The sequence below is a fragment of the Azolla caroliniana genome, unplaced genomic scaffold, assembly GCF_043228905.1.
Source record: "Azolla caroliniana isolate FFs.n. ecotype wild unplaced genomic scaffold, voAzoCaro1.0.p SCAF_7, whole genome shotgun sequence".
Lineage (NCBI taxonomy): Eukaryota > Viridiplantae > Streptophyta > Polypodiopsida > Salviniales > Salviniaceae > Azolla > Azolla caroliniana.
The window spans coordinates 10,671,969-10,688,992 of NW_028230442.1; positions in this window are offsets into that span (position 1 = coordinate 10,671,969).

Consider the following 17,024-nt stretch of genomic DNA (forward strand, 5'->3'; position numbering starts at 1 on the left):
GTTGGGACCGATCGGTTAGGCCGGACCAGTGCGTAAAATGGATACGCAAACCAGTGCGTAACGAGAGGCCGTATCGGTGCGTAATCCGAAAGGCCGTTAGAGAGATATTCCTCGTAAGGAATACTTTTGGGAGTAAGTGGCGAGGCTCATTTATGAGCAGTCAAGTACTGTCAGTACTTGTGTCAGCCCGATTGTCAGGGCTTGTATAAAAGGTGCTCACTGAGCACGGTGTATGTACAGAGAATTAGTATTTTTGAATTTACCTTTTGAGTGTTCTCTCTCTGTCTCTCCCACGTACTGTGTATTAAAGCTCTCCATTAAACCTGCGTATTTTCTCTGTGTTCGTTTTCTATTGCTTCCACACATAATCTTTCACAGCTGGAAAAGTATTCTTTCCCACCATCTAACCGTAGGCACTTGATCTTCCTCTCGGTTTCCCGTTCAACCAGGCTTTGCAGGTTCCAGAAACACTCGAAGACTTCGCTCTTCCGCTCAATGAGGTAGATCCACGTGTGCCGGCAATAGTCGTCGATGAAGGAGACAAAATACCGACTCCCGCCAAGACTAACGTTTTGTGCCGATCCCCATACATTTGCATGAATAAGGTTGAGCTTGTTATGGCTATGGTTTCGTTCGGTGGGAATGGAAGCCGTTGTTGCTTCCCGAGTTGGCAGGTTTCACAAATTTCGACCTTCCGGCCGCTAAATTTCGGCAAACTGAAAACGACTTGTTTCAATTGTAGGTCTTGAAGCCTTTGATAATTGACGTGGCCGATCCGCTTGTGCCAAAGATCGATATCCGATTCAATCTTCTGTCCTTTGGCGAACAAATCGGTGCCGACGTCATTGGTGTCGAGGATAAACATCCTCCCGTCTCTGCGCCCTAGCGCAATGATTTGGCCCTCTTCCTCGATGAAGTACCCAAGGTGCGTAAACCGCACCTGCATCGCTTGCATCACCTGCAACCGACACCAGGTTCTTCGTGATAGTCAGAACATGTAATATGCTCATCAGCTTCCCCCTCTGTTCGACGTGGCTCAAAGGGACTTCTCCGACATGCACGATTGGGTGAGGAGTGTTGTGTCCGGTTTCGACAACTCCCTGTTGTTCTAGTTTCTCTAGGAAAGAGAACCACTCCTTGTGGCTGGTCATGTGATTTGACGCACCAAAGTCAACGTACCACATTTCCCCTGATTTGGAAGTGGTCTTCTTCATTGAGTTAGCCTCGTGTTTCATTACCAAGGCTAGCCCTTTACTCGCTTTTCTGGTTTTGGATCCTCCTGATCCTTCTGCGTAGTGGGAGTATTGCCGGTTCTCTCTACCGGCCTTGTTGGATCTGGATCTGTCCGAATAGGCGTGCTTCTTCCAGCACTCGCTTTCTCTGTGGCCCTTTTTACCACAATACCAGCATTTCGTGTCAACCTTTGCTTGCCGGCCTCCGGTGCCGCCTTTGTTACTCGGTCGGCAAGAAGGCTTAAGGATGTCCAAACCAGAGTACCCTAAACCCTCCGGTGCCGCCAAAAACTGTGTTAATCCTAGGGCCGGACAACAGCCTAACACAAGGTGTCCACTTAAAACACTTCACCAAAGGGTGTTACGGCAAGATGACTTATGACACAACGCTTAATTAGACCTTAATTGGTTACTTAGCAATACATCATTAACACGCGTAAGATATACAATAAGCACAGAACGGTAATCAATACTGAAAGGTTAAGGCAATAAGTTCTATTAATTATCCATTGTGAATTACATTGTAACCAGGCCTTTATATAGGTCTCCGGTGCGAAGTACAAAACGGTGCCAACCGGCACCTATTCGGAATCGGTTCGGATCCGGATCGGCATACCGATTCCGGTCCTTCCGTCCCTATTACTAAAATAATTACAACAGTTCCCGAATAAACTATTCCTTTCACACTTTGGTCTGGACATCCTTAAGCCTTCTTGCCGTCCGGGTAATACATGGCATGCCCGTGGGACAGTACCTTGTACGTTGAACCCATTATCCGGCCCTGCTACGTTGTACTATAAGTAGGAAATTTTGGTTCTACGACAACGTAGGGTGTACGATGGTTGACGTTGTTGGCTGGAAGAAGAAAAGGGCGGAGGAGCGACTTTGGGCATGTGGTATCCTCGGCCTTGGAGAGGAAATCAACGGAGCCGTGGAGGCGGTCTCTTTCGACGATACCTTGGGGGAGCTGCGAGAGGTAGTTGGAGGAGTCCTTAAAGAGGACCGGACGATTCCGGTATGTTCGGAAAGGATGTACGAAGTCATCGCGGACTTCAGTAGAGGGCTCGAGTCGGATCGGATGGCCCGGGTGGACACGAGGTACAAGACTGTGGACCGGAAGGTGAGGCCAGTCGCGGCTCCCTTGCCGTAGGGCAGCGAGTTCCGAATAAAGGGGGGTGCGTCGGACCCGAGTTTACGAAATCCGGCCCACATAGGACACACGTTCACCGACATAACGTTGCGCGAGCTCAAAATAGGTGGGGGCGGCTTCCTACTGCAGGCGGAAGAGGACCGTTTTCGGGAAATGCTCGGAAGGCACGGGAAGGCTTTCGCATTCTCACTGGAGGAGATCGGGTACGTAGACCCGACAGTCGTGGAACCGATGGTGATATTCACGGTACCGCATGTGCCGTGGAGTCTCAAACCGATTCCAGTACCCAGAGCTCACATCCCGAAGCTGATGGAGCTGTTAAAGCAGAAGGTCGAGATGGGAATCCTCGAACCGTCGAGTGCCCCATACTCGAATCGGTGGTTTATTGTGCCGAAAAAGGACGGCACGTTGCGCTTTATACAAGACCTGCAGCCGGTCAACAAGGTGACCATTCGAAACGCAGGAATCGGACTGACAATAGACGAGTTGGCGGAGGCCTTTGCAGGAAGGTCGATTTACTCGGTCGGTGATCTCTACTCGGGGTACGATCAATTCCAGCTTGCTGTAGAGAACAGAGACATCACGACAATGCGAACTCCTCTCGGCCTAGTACAGATGTGTACCCTGCCGCAAGGAGGGACGAACTCGGTGGCTCACATGGTGAACGCAATGAACAAAGTGTTGAGGGATTGTATCCCGGACATCACCATGCCGTTTTTGGACGACGTCCCGATCAAGGGATGCCTGGTGGAGGAAAGGGACGAGACGATCGGACCGGACAGGTGCCGGAAATTCGTGGCGAAGCACATCGATGACTGCGAGAAGGTGCTGCAGAGGTTGGAGGGCGCGGGGTTCACCTTCTCCAGGGGAAAATCGGCCTTCGGGCAATCAGAGATCATGGTCGTCAGATACCTATGCGGGCCGTACGGCCGGAAACCGTCTCCGGCTAAGGTAGAAGCCATCTCCGCGATGAAGACCGACTGTAGCTCGGTCACGGAGGTTCGGAGGTTCTTGGGAGCGTGTGCGTTCTACCACATATGGATCCCGCATTACGCTCACGAGTCCGACCGGGATCGGATGGGTCGTCAACCAAGAGGACGAGGATGGCATGCGTTCCCCGATCCGGTTCGGCGTGAAGGTCCTCAGCGAGTGACAACGAGGATACGCCCAGGTTAAACGTGAGCTCTGGGGTATCGTTTCGGCGGTAAAGGCCGATCAAGACTACCTGATCGGGACAGAGGTAATTATCGAGACGGACTGCCTGCCGATCCTTGGCATGGTTTCCGGATGTGTCACGCCGGACCTGGCAATGCTCAGGTGGATAGCGTACATCAAGTCCTTGAATCCGGAAATACGACACATTTCCGGGAAAGACAACGCCATGGGCGACATGCTTTCAAGGGTGAGGTTCGAAAATGACGGCGGCATGGTTTCAGAGGACGAGGAAGTCGGCATGGACTTCTTCGAGGCGGCTTACGTAACAACCGGTAGGGAATGCTCTCCAATGCTTAACGATTTCGACGAGAGCAAGTACGACGGGGAGTGGCTACAGATCGGCGGGTTCCTAAAAACAATGACACCGGACGCGGCATGGACAACGGACGAGGCCAACCGGATTCGGAAGAAAGCCTACCGATTCTTTCTCCGGGACGGATACATATGGAAGCACCCGAAGAAGAGGAACGAAATCCCGCTCCGAGTGGTGGCGAAGAAGGAGGAACAGGAGGATTTGCTGGCGGCGTACCACGATAGCCCGTGGGCTGGTCACCGTGGAACGTGGGCCACGTTCGAAAAGCTAAAGGGGAAGTACTGGTGGCCGGGACTATACCGGGACATGCATCGGTTCGTGACGACTTGCGAAAGTTGTCAGGTGCACTCCATGATCTGACATCGGGACGAGCTTCACCTGACCTTCCCTCTGACCGTCCACTTCAAGTGGATGGTGGATTTGGTGACGATGCTAATGGGGGTAGGACAGATGCGGTATCTGGTGCTGGCTCGGGAAGATCTAACAAACCAGGTTGAAGGCCGAGCCCTGCAGAACAAGACGATGGCAGTCGTGTGCCGGTTTTTGATTGAGGACGGAGTATGCCGATACGGGTGCGTAGGGAAGATCGTGGCTGACCGTGGTGAGTTGGACACAGAAGAGGCCGAAGAGTTGTTCGACCGGCTAGGAGTCAAACTTTTGCTCACCACAATGTACAATCCGGAGGAGAACGGGAAGGTGGAGCGCGGACACGGGGCAATTGTCAAAGCGCTAGTACGGGCGTGCGGAGGCCGAGTCGGGGACTGGCCACGGCTGCTACCTTATGCCTTGTGGGCGGACCGGACTACGTACAGCTCGGTAACCGGGTTCATGCCGGCCAAGCTTATGTTTGGACAGAAGCCGATCATGCCAACAGAGCGAACGATCTCCTCGTGGGCCACGGTGGACTGGAGGGATGAGATGAGCCGGGAGGAACTGTTGGCGGCGCGGATTCGACAGCTCGAGCGGAGGCCGGAGGACGTAGAGCGAGCCGCGGAGAAACTTCGGGTAGCGATGATAAGGAACAAAGCCCAGTTCGACCGAACACACCGGTTCAGGCCAAGGAAGATCGAGGAAGGCGATTGGGTGCTAGTCTATGACAACAACCTTGACAATCAGCATAGGGCCACGCGGAAGTTTGCGAGGAGGTGGTTCGGGCCTTACGTAGTAACAGGCGCGAACGACAATCGGATGTACCATCTCACGGAGCTCGACGGTATGAGAATGATGATACCGGTAGCGAGGAAGAGGATCAAAGTGTTCAAGAAATGGCACAACGGGGAGCCGGAGCTAGGGGGCATGGACAACGACGACGAGTAGCCCGAGGCGGAGGATGAACCGGTAAACGAGGAATAAAAGCAAGGATCGGTTTTCTCCCGTAGGACCCTAATTTTGGCACATACCGGTGGATGCGCGGTTAGGTGGGGGCGGATGTCGTGAAGAAAACCGTCCCTAGGCGCAAACCGTGTATAGTGTGTGTGAACCGGCCTTTACACGTGGGCACGTCCCTTGTCGTATAGTAGATAGGTTGGCACAAAGGATAAATCCTAGGTAGCAATATTCTATAGGGGAAATCGAGGAGTATCTCTGTTCGAAAGGACAAAGAATTAATGTGATGTAAACCGGTGAAACGTGACGGGAACTCAACGCTCCTTATACACAATGCTTGGCCACAACCGAGCTTCTTTTCATACACAGGAAACATGAAACGAAAAACACGCGACACAAAGGAGAGAAAAGGGTACACAAAATGTTTACGTGGAAAACCCAAAGAGGGAAAAACCACGGCAGCCCACAGGCTGCAAACTATCACTAAGTTGGAATGTACAAAACAGTGAGTTCACGAAGGCAACGACCACGTGCTCACGATCTTCGCCACATGCGGCGGTTACATCAGAGGCAGCGACCTCTTTCCCTCTCTCTCTCTCTGTACACTGTTACGTGCTCTCTCTACTTACGAATTTACGAATGTCTCTTCCTCCGGTTCGCACCGGGTCTGCGTCATCCGGCTCTCCGTAGCCGGGTGCTCCTCATCCGGTTCTCACCGGTTCTGCACCATCCGGCTCTCCGTAGCCGGGTACTCCTCATCCGGTTCACACTGGACCTGCACCATCCGGCTCTCCGTAGCCGGGTACTCCTCATCCGGTTTCCATTAGCACTGTTCTTCTCCCTTCCCATCCGGAGGGACCTGTCTCCCAAGAAACTCCCCCTTCACTCCGGCATGGGGTTTTTGATCAGTCCGATCCGCTTCCGGCATGCATCCAGCTTGTCGGGTATCAAAACTTTGGTCAGCATATCTGACCCGTTCTCGGTCGTGTGGATCTTCGTCAGCGCGAACTCCTGGTCATCTACTCTCTCCTAGATCCAGTGATGTCTTCGCTGGATATGCTTCGTCCGAGAATGGTAGGCCGCATTCTTAGCAAGGTGGATGGCACTTTGACTGTCGCAATAGAGTCGGTATTCCTCTTGCCGGATACCGAGCTCTCCGATGAAATCCTTCATCCATAATATTTCCTTGCCGGCTTCCACAGCCGCCATGTACTCCGCCTCTGTGGTTGACAATGCAACCGTCTTCTACAACCTTGACTGCCACGAAACAGCTCCCCCTGCATATGTCATTACATACCCGGATGTAGACCGACTGGTATCCACATCAGCCGATATGTCCGAATTGGTGAAACCGTCCAATTGAGGTTTTCCGGAGCCGAATCGGAGACACATATTTGAAGTGCCCTTCAAATACCGGAGTATCCATTTGACCGCGTTCCAGTGCTCCTTGTCGGGATTGCTCATAAACCGGCTCACCACTCCGACTGCGCATCCTATGTCCAGTCGGGTACAAACCATTGCGTACATCAAGCTCCCGACGGCAGAGGCATATGGAATCTTCATCATATCTGCCTTCTCTGCTTTCGTCTTAGGGCTTTGCTTACCGGATAGCCTGCAGTTTGCTGGAAGTGTCGATCCGACCGGTTTCGCCTCTGACATGTTAAACCGGTGAAGCACCTTTGTCACATACTTCTCCTGTGACAACCATAATTGCTTCACTGACCGGTCCCGAATGATGTGCATCCCCAACATCTGTCTTGCCGGACCCAAGTCTTTCATTGAGAAGGTCCGGTTGAGAGCCTTCTTCAGCATCCGTATTTTGACTTCGTCCCGTCCGACGATCAACATGTCATCCACGTACAGAAGGAGTATCAGGAAGTCTCCTCCTTCGAACTTCTTCACAAACACGCAATGATCGGCCTGCGTCTTGTGGTACCCTTGATCGGTCATGAAGGAGTCGAACTTCCGGTACCATTGTCGGGGAGCCTGCTTCAGTCCGTACAGGCTCTTCTTCAACTGGCATACCAGGTGCTCCTTCCCTTTCTCCACGAAACCTTCCGGTTGCTGCATGTAGATCTGCTCTTCGAGGTCGCCGTGAAGGAATGCCGTCTTCACGTCCATCTGGTCTACCTCAAGGTCCATGCTTGCTGCTATACTCAGCATTGTCCGAATGGAGGTCATCTTTACTACCGGGGCAAATATCTCGTCGAAGTCCACGCCCTTCTTCTGCTAGAACCCCTTCACCACGATCCTGGCTTTGTATCTTGGGGGGTTCCCGGCATCTCCCGGTTTCAACTTGTAGACCCACTTGTTTCGAAGTGCCCGCTTTCCTTTTGGCAACTCCACCAATTCGTACGTATGGTTCTCATGCAGGGAATCCATCTCGTCCTGCATGGCACTTAACCATTTTCGGCTGTGGGTTTTATCCTTCGCTTTGTCGAAGCTTTCCGGCTCCCCCTCATCGGTCAGCAGAACATGCTCTGCATCCGGAAATCTCTGGGGGGCCCTTCTCTCTCTGAGAGGATATCTACGTCTTCCGGCTTCGGTAACCGGCTCCTCCATTCGCTCTTCATCCGAATCCGATTCGGGTCTTGGCCGGTTCCGGTTTCAGCTTCCTCTACTTCTTCTTCTGCCGGTTCGGTATCCTCACCGTATCCGGCTGGTTCTTCGAGTGCTAACCGGTCTCTCGCCGGTTGGGTCTACTCATCGTAGAGTCGATCCTTACCGGTCGACTCGGAGTTCATTATCTTCTTCTCCGACTCCCAGTCGGCGAGCGTCTTGTCGTCCATGAAGATAATATCTCGACTCCGGAATACCTTCTTGTCGACCGGGTCCCACACTTGGTAGCCGAACTCATCGTCACCGTAACCGAGGAATATGCATGGCCAGGTCTTTGGATCTAACTTTCGTCTCCAGTCCTTTGCTACATGCACGTACGCGAGACACCCGAACACCTTCAGATGCCGGTAGGACACTTCCTTACCGGTCCATACTCTTTGTGGCGTGTCTCCGTCCAAGGGTACTGAGGGTGATCTGTTTATCACGTATGTCGTTGTCGACAATGCCTCAGCCCAAAACTTCTTGGGTAGTTTTGCATGCGCTAGCATACTCCGGACCCTCTCCATTATGGTCTGGTTCATCCTCTCGGCCAGTCCGTTTAGTTCCGGCGTCTTCGGCACGATAAATTCGAGCCGGATTCCCTTCGAGCGGCAGTACTCCTCAAACTACCCTCGGTACTCTCCTCCGTTATCTGCTCGAACCGCCTTCAGCTTCCGGCCGGTTTCTCTTTCCACTCTCGCGTGGAGCTCTTTGAAGACGGATAGCACCTGATCCTTCGTCTTCAACGGTGTGGCCCACAGCTTCCGGATGTGGTCATCTATGAACGTCACGAATTACTGCGCTCCGGCATGTGACTTTGTGTCTACTTGACACACATCCGTATGCACCAACTCCAGTGGTGCATTACGTCTCACTGGTGGCCTTGGTCGGAAGGAGGTCCGGTTCTGCTTACTGGTCAGACAATCAGTGCACTTCTCTAAGTGCACGTTCTTCACTGGAATGAGGTTGTCGTCTGCAAGCCTCTTCATCCCCTTCTCGCTCATATGACAAAGCCTCTTGTGCCACAGCTCACCGGCAGTGTCGGATGCCACGTTCACTTCTTCCGGACATAACCGGGCATTCATCAGGTATAGTGTGTTGACCTTCCGGGCCTGAGCCACAATCAAGCTCCCTTTGCTGAACTTCATGACACCATTCCGGATGCTACCCGTGTAGCCTTCATCATCTAGCCGACCGACTGATATCAGGTTCAGACGAACCTCCGGAACGTGTCGAACATCCTTCAGCAGCAACTTGCATTCGGTTGGTGTTCACAGCCACACGTCTCCTATGCCGACAATTCAGCATGTACCTTCATTCCCCATCCGGACACAACCGTGGTCACCGACTGAGTAGGATGAGAAGCATTTCCGGTCCGGGGTAAGGTGGAACGATGCTCTAGAGTCTACCACCCAGGTCATCTCGTCGCCGGCAACATTTATCTCACTCACCTCGGTGATGAGCATCAACTCTTCTTCACTTGCCGCGATTGCCGTCGTTCCCTTGCGGTCCGTCCCCTTCCGGTCTTTACCGTTCCGGTCCGGGGTCCGCCTCGAATCGGTACCGTCGGTTTCCTTGTCTTTACGGAAATGCCGACAGTTCTTTTGGAAGTGACCCGGCTTGCCGCAATAGAAGCAAGTGGGCCTCCCCCTTGACTTTGACCGTGTCCCCGACTTCTCCCGGTTCTGGGGACTACGGTTTCTATGTCTTCCGCATTCCGATTCGGTAAGGAGCGCTTTGGAGTCGGAGCTCGTATCTTTATCTTTCCGACGCGCCTCCTCATCTAGCAAGCTCGACTTTACTCTTGCTAGGGATAACCGTTTTCCTTCCGGTCCGGCATTGCCCAAAGTGACAACCAACGTCTCCCAGCTATCCGGGAGGGAACCGAGCAAGAGCAGCGCTAGTACCTCATCGGCGAGAGGTACTTCCAATGACGTTGCTTGGTGTATCAGCCCCTGGAAGGCATTCATATGCTCCTCCATGCTGGAGCAATCTTGGTACCGGAGTCTTACTAGCTTCCGGAATACCGAAACCTGATTAACAACATTTTTGTTTTGAAACATTATGCCGATCTTCTCCCAGAGCTCATGAGCCTTGCTCTCTTCATTGAAGTTGTTGTACAGGCTCATGTCGATGAAGCACCGTATGTACGTCGTTGTCTTCATGTGCATCACCTCCCATATCGCGGCGTCGATTTTGTCCGGTCTCTTGTCCCCGAACTGAACCGGTAGCCAGAGGTCTTTAACCACGAGCATGTCCCTTATCTTCGACTTCCATACAGAATAGTTGGAGTCGGTGAGCTTGAACATGCCGCCAAACGATTCGTCCATATTTCTGTGTCGTTTCGCTCTGATACCACTTGACGGGAACTCAATGCTCCTTATACACAACGCTTGGCCACAACCGAGCTTCTTTTCATACATAGGAAACAGGAAACGAAAAACACGCGACACAAAGGAGAGAAAAGGGTACACAGAATGTTTACGTGGAAAACCCAAAGAGGGAAAAACCACGGCAGCCCACAGGCTGCAAACTATCACTAAGTTGGAATGTACAAAACAGTGAGTTCACGAAGGCAACGACCTCGTGCTCACGATCTTCGCCACATGCGGTGGTTACATCAGAGGCAGCGACCTCTTTCTCTCTCTCTCTCTCTCTGTACACTGTTACGTGCTCTCTCTACTTCTTGCACCAATAAGAAAATGACAACAACAACACCCTACAAGTTTGCCCTAAGTCATATTTATACTAATATGACTTTTCGGCTATTTACAAATGTAGCCTCGATGGGCTCTCAGAAACATATTTACGAATATGTCTCTTCCTCCGGTTCGCACCGGGTCTGCGTCATCCGGCTCTCCGTAGCCGGGTGCTCCTCATCCGGTTCTCACCAGTTTTGCACCATCCGGCTCTCCGTAGCCGGGTACTCCTCATCTGGTTTCCATCAGCACTGTTCTTCTCCCTTCCCATCCGGAGGGACCTGTCTCCCAACAAAACGGCCTCCCTCCTTGAGCTATAAATGAGAGGGAGACGGGGGAGAGAAGACATTGCGCGCTAGAAGGAACAAAGTGTTGTCGGACTGGGACCGAGCTCTTCTTCTCTGTCGTTCCCCATAGCTTTCTTTTGCGCAGGTTCTCAGGAGGCTGATTCTACTCCGTGCAACGCCCGTGTGCTTCCGGCAGAATCTCCATCTTGCTCTCCTGTGTGCGTGGGTGATCAGGCGTCAGCATCCACCTCACCGACCTGATCGGCTGTAACCGTTCGAGTCGTCTACATACATACAAATACATGCCTATATTTACATACATACTCTAGTGTTCTCAACTCGTGTCTCCTGTGTTGTTGTGCCGCGTCCCCGTGCGCTTCTTTGTCTATACGTGAGTGAGCGTCTCTCTCTCTCTCTCTCTCTCTCTCTCTCTCTCTCTTTCAAAGCTCTCTGTAAGTTCACTCCGGCCATCGTTTTCTACGTTCTATAGCTCGTTGGAAAGCTCTTTGAGAGAGGTTTCTAAAGAATGTTCATTTACTGAATTCCGTTACCGTGGCGAGAAGTTATGAGCATTTTCATCCGCAGCCATCTTTGCCCCACGGTTCCTCAAACGGAAGGTAGATTTTGAAGCCCTAAATCGAGTGAAAGGTACATTCTCTCTCCTTCCCTCTTTGTCTCTCTTTTCCCGTACGGTTTATCCCTACAATGGCAAATACTCGTAAAACCGCCGCAAAGTTTGGGGGTATGATTGATAATGAGCCGAGATCACCAACAAATCTCGATTCTAATGCAATGGACAAAATGCTTATGAGTCACTTGATTTCTCTTCAAGAAACCATAAACAAGCAAGGTGAAGAGATTAGGATGTTAATGAAAGAGAATACTAAGCTCCAAAGTGTTGTCATTGAGAATGAAAGTCTTAAACAAGTGGTTGCAAAACTTCAAGAAGAGATTCAAGAATGTAAAAGAGCTTCATTTGAAACAAATGAGCGCCTTAACAAGATTGAGTTAAAGGAAGCATTAAAAGAAGAAAAATTGGATACGATGAGGCGGGATGTAAGTGAGATGAAAAATGTATGTACAACGAAGTCATGGGCCGATGTATGTGGTGGGGATGTGTTATCAAACTCATCTAATATGCATGTGATGCATCAAGAGAAGAATATAGAAAGCATAGATGTCCGAGAATTGAAAGAACGCGAACGACGATCAAAGAACATTGTCGTCCGTGGGATTAAAGAAGAGAGTATGGAAACACCCGCATCCCTTGGAAAGGCCATTGGTGAATTTTTTAGCATGCATTATGGGATGTCAGATGTGAATGTATATGGGGCACACCGAGTTGGGAAACATGGTGTTACTCGCTCCGGAGAAAGGCCTATTGTATGCACAATGACAGATGATACAAAGCGGCGGATCATACTCGAAAATAGTTGGGTATACCTCAAAGGTACACAATGCTTTGTGAGTGAAGATCGTACTATCTCACAACAAAATGCTCGTCGTAAAGCATATGAAGAAAGATTGAAAAACAAGGTTAAGGATGTGCCTAAAGATGGAAATGTAGGCAAATAGGGACACGTGATCTATGAGACTAACCCACGCCTTTTACGACTATGCTTTTGGAATTGCAATGGATACCCATGGAATGCGGGATTTGGCATAGAGGAGTTCACCAATGACTCGGATATCACACTTCTTGTTGAAACATGGGAGCATGATACTCAAAGGATTCAAGGTTTAGGAAACTATAATGTACACTCTTTGATATGGAAGAAAAATCCAAGACAAAGAAGAGGACAAGGAGGGGTGGCATGTTTGATTAAGAAGGAAATAGAGAAATATGTGTCAATCATAAAAAATGATGAAAATAAATGCTACATATGGCTCAAAATAGAAACACCTAATGATTTGCCCACTTTTGTTGTTGGATGTTACATTCCTCATCAAGATTCTAACTTTTATGCTTGTTTGGATAAAGATCAACCGTTTGCCAATCTAGAAGATGATATTGCTTATTTCAAATCCAAAGGGGAAGTTATTGTCTTTGGTGACATGAATGCTCGTACAAGAAGTTTCCAACTTGATTCACAAGAATCTTTCATGCCACATATCTCAAGGATGCAAGAGGATATGCAAATGTATAACCGCTCTTCTAGCGATGAAAAAGATCCGGACCAATTTGGGAAGTTACTCCTACAAATGTGCAATAGTACCGGATTGCTTATTGCAAATGGTATTTCCTTATGGCCCAACACTAATGGTTTTACATGTAGAAAATACAACGGAAATAGTGTGATTGATTATGTGCTACTTTCCGAAGGTATTTTGGATCGTATACATAAATTCTCACTTGGTGAATGGACACCGGAATCAGATCATAGGCCTTTATGTATTGATCTCAAATGTATGCATAGGTTTGATTGTGAGAAGGCTATTGAAGATAATAAACAACCGCACTTGAGCATGAACCTTAAGCGAGCACCCATGTATTCCAAGATGGTTGAGGATATGTTACAAATGACAAAGATACAACATGGTGCCACACTAGAATGCAAATGGGAAGCTTTCAAGAAAGTCATTCTCTCATGTACAAACAAATGTTTTTCGACCAACCGCACATCTTGGAAATGCACCAAGAAACTTAGGAAAAAATGGTTTGATAAAGAATGTCGTGAAGCTCGAAAGTGCCTTATGGTTTTGGATGTAGTTAAGGATAAAGAGAATTACCAAAAGCATTTGCATGAGTATAAAAGGCTTATTCAAAGAAAGAGAAGAATATGGGAAGTTACTCAACAATTTATCCAAACACAAGAGAAAGCACATGCATGTGCTAAATTTTGGGGAAATCTAAAGGGAAAACGTGTTGAGAGTTATGGTGACTTAACTCTTCACGACTTGTCTATGCATTGTAAGAATTTATATGAGTTATCTCTTGCCGGAAAGATGATGTGTTATGGTTCTCTTTCACATATGCCTTCCTTCTTTACAATTGAAGATATATGCATAGGACTTAAGAAATTGGCCTCTCGAAAGGCAAGCGATCTTCAATGTATAAAGGCTGAAATGCTCAAATGGACGGGAAAGGAAGCACATATATGGATAAGCGATATGTTTAATGATGCATTGCAACATGGTATGTCGTACGATTGGACTACAAATTGGATCAAACCTTTACATAAAGGTGGAGATATAAATAATGTAAACAACTATCGAACCATCATGGTTGGCTCATTAATGGCAAAACTATTTGGAATGTATAATGGAATCAAAGATAAGTGTATGGGCTGAAAAAAGTGGTAAGAGAGCTTATGGACAAGCTGGCTTTCGGAAACACCATAGCACCATTGATCACCTTATCACCCTTCGAGTATTAATGGAGGAAAGTCGCCTTAGAGGTAAAGGTTTATATTGTTGCTTTGTAGACTTCAAGAAAGCTTTTGATATGGTACCTCGTGAGCATCTTTGGAGGCGAATGGAAGAACTTGAGGTGCCAAGTGAATATATGCTTGCAATTTCCCGAATTTATGAGAAGGTTATATGTTGTGTGCGCATGAAAGATAAACTTTCAGATTTTTTCAAAAGCACTATTGGTGTTAAGCAAGGATGCCCACTCTCACCAACACTATTTGGTCTATGCATTGATGAATTGGAAGAAATGGTTACCAAGTTTGCAAAGGAAGAATGTGTTGAAGAAGTTGCCATTGGGAATGTTGTGATTATGCTTTTGCTATATGCAGATGACGTAGTGCTTTTTGCAAATACTTTAGGAGATGCACAAAAGCTTATGAAGGCATTGGAAAAATTTTGCATGCATACTAAATTAAGTGTCAATAGCTCTAAAACAAAGATTATGCTTGTGAAGAGCCAAAAAAGAGATAAACCATGCATTATGTACAACAATGAGCCACTTGAATGTGTGGAAAGCTTCAAATATCTTGGCCTTGAAGTTCCTTCAAATCATAGATGGAATGAATGTGCTACACGCCGCTTAGAGGCGGGCAAACGAGCATACTATGCATTTGAGAACACATGCAATCTTGGAGATATTAAGTGTTGGGTCCTCAAGAAATATCTTTTTGACACTTTGGTGACACCAGTTCTTCTCTATGGGGTGGAAGTATGGGGCGGTAGCATCCCTAAGTCTACGTGGAAAGAGTTTGAAAATGTCCAAAAGCATTTTCTTACCAAGTTTCTACAAGTTAAGAAACAAACGCCCTACACCCTGCTCCTCCTTGAGACGGGATCGCTTCCCATTGAGATCATGGCCATGGAAAGGGTTGTTGAATACATGCTTAAGGTTCAAAAAAGTCCCTCACATCGACTTCCTAGAATTGCGTGGGAAGCAAGCAAAAAGATCCAAAAGACGCATAAAAGCAAAATTTTGTGTTCCGGTTGGATGCAAGATATAGAAAAATGGTTTGGTAGATGGGATGCGAGACACTTGCTTCATGATGCATCATTAGATTCCTCTGTAAATGAGGCATTTTTGCAACGCCAATGTATCATGACATGGGACAAATGTGGAGGCTCACGCTTCACACATTATACTACACATGTTGCACCTAACTACAAAACCATATTCTTTGCGGAACGGGGAAATCGTACACATCCATACATGTTAGAGCCCATACCGTTATCTGCCATTCGAACCATTGCTTCCATGCGACTTAGCTCACATGCATTGCGATGTGAAACAGGGCGTTGGGGTACAAGTGATGAGAGTGGTCGGCTATGCACACTTTGCCCTAAACAAGTTCGCGAGTCTGAGTATCACACTTTGATACAATGCTCTGCCTTTGATCATATTCGACCATGCTTTCCACATCTCTTCGATCGAGCCCAATCTTTGCATGAATTCCTCTCACAACCACAATGTGCACTCTCGATTGCAACGTTCATTGGTAAAGTTCTTGAACATCGAGAGTCACTACTCACTTTCACACGTATCACGTGAAATGTAATATTTTTGGTCTCATAGGTCATATTTGATCTCCGAAGACGATAATATAATCTATCTATCTATCTATCTATCTATCTCTCTCTCTCTCTCTTTCCTCACCTATTCCTCGGTCCAAGACCCTAGTGGTCCCGCCTTGTTCTCCACGCACGCGCGTAACAACGCGACAACGTGCAACATAAATTGATATGTGCACCATAAATGTGTACCATAAATTATATATCGAATTCCTAGGTCCATTATACATGATCCTTTGCCACATCGCGTAGGCCATCTCTAGTTGAGTATTGTGGGTTAGTTGCTACCACTGTTGCTAAACCCTATCGAGTCCACCTACTGCCACTCTACACTCAGGGGCCGCTACTGTGCGTTCCAAGCACCATCAAAGAGTTGCTCAATCTGACGGGGTTCTCTTCTCTGTGACACTCTACACTCAGGGGCCGCTACTTTGCGTTCCAAGCATCATCAAAGAGTTGTTCAATCTGACAGGGTTCTCTTCTCTATGCCACTCTACACTCAAGGGCCGCTACTGTGCGTTCCAAGCATCATCAAAGAGTTGTTCAATCTGACGGGGTTCTCCTCTCTGTGCCACTCTACACTCAGGGGCCGCTACTGTCCAGTCCTGGATTGCTTCCACATTTCGATTTAACGGAGTTCACTCATCCAACGGCAACATTCTACACTCAGTTGTCGCCATTGGTAGGTCTTGGATTGCCTCCTCAACTGTTCGATCCAATGGAGTGAACTCCTCTACTCTTTGGTCTTGGATTGCAATAACTTTTCTGTCTATTGATTATCTTGTGTATTGCTGTGTCTTATCTTGTGTATTGTGGAATATTTTTGTGTATTGTTGTTGCCCATAGCCATCTTAAATACTTGTTTTTTTTTCTGGAAATTTAGGGTTTTAATATGTCTAGCTAAATGGAAGGGGAAGAAGGGTGTTTAGAATTACCCCTCAATGATCATAAGGATAGGGATGATGCTATCAGGACACAACAAGCCATACGAAACTATTGGGCAGAGAAAAAAAGGAAACATCGTCAATTGTTGAAGGATGCGAAAGCCACACTCAGTAAAGGTAAGGATAGTTTAGCTGAGAATGTAAGTAATGCGACTACCATCATAGAGAGAAAGGTTGTAGACTATTTCAATGTTCAAACCAAGCACATCAGCAATGAAGAAAAGAAGGTAGTACTTTATGGAATATGTAATGATCCATCGATAAAGGACTTAGTTGATTGTGA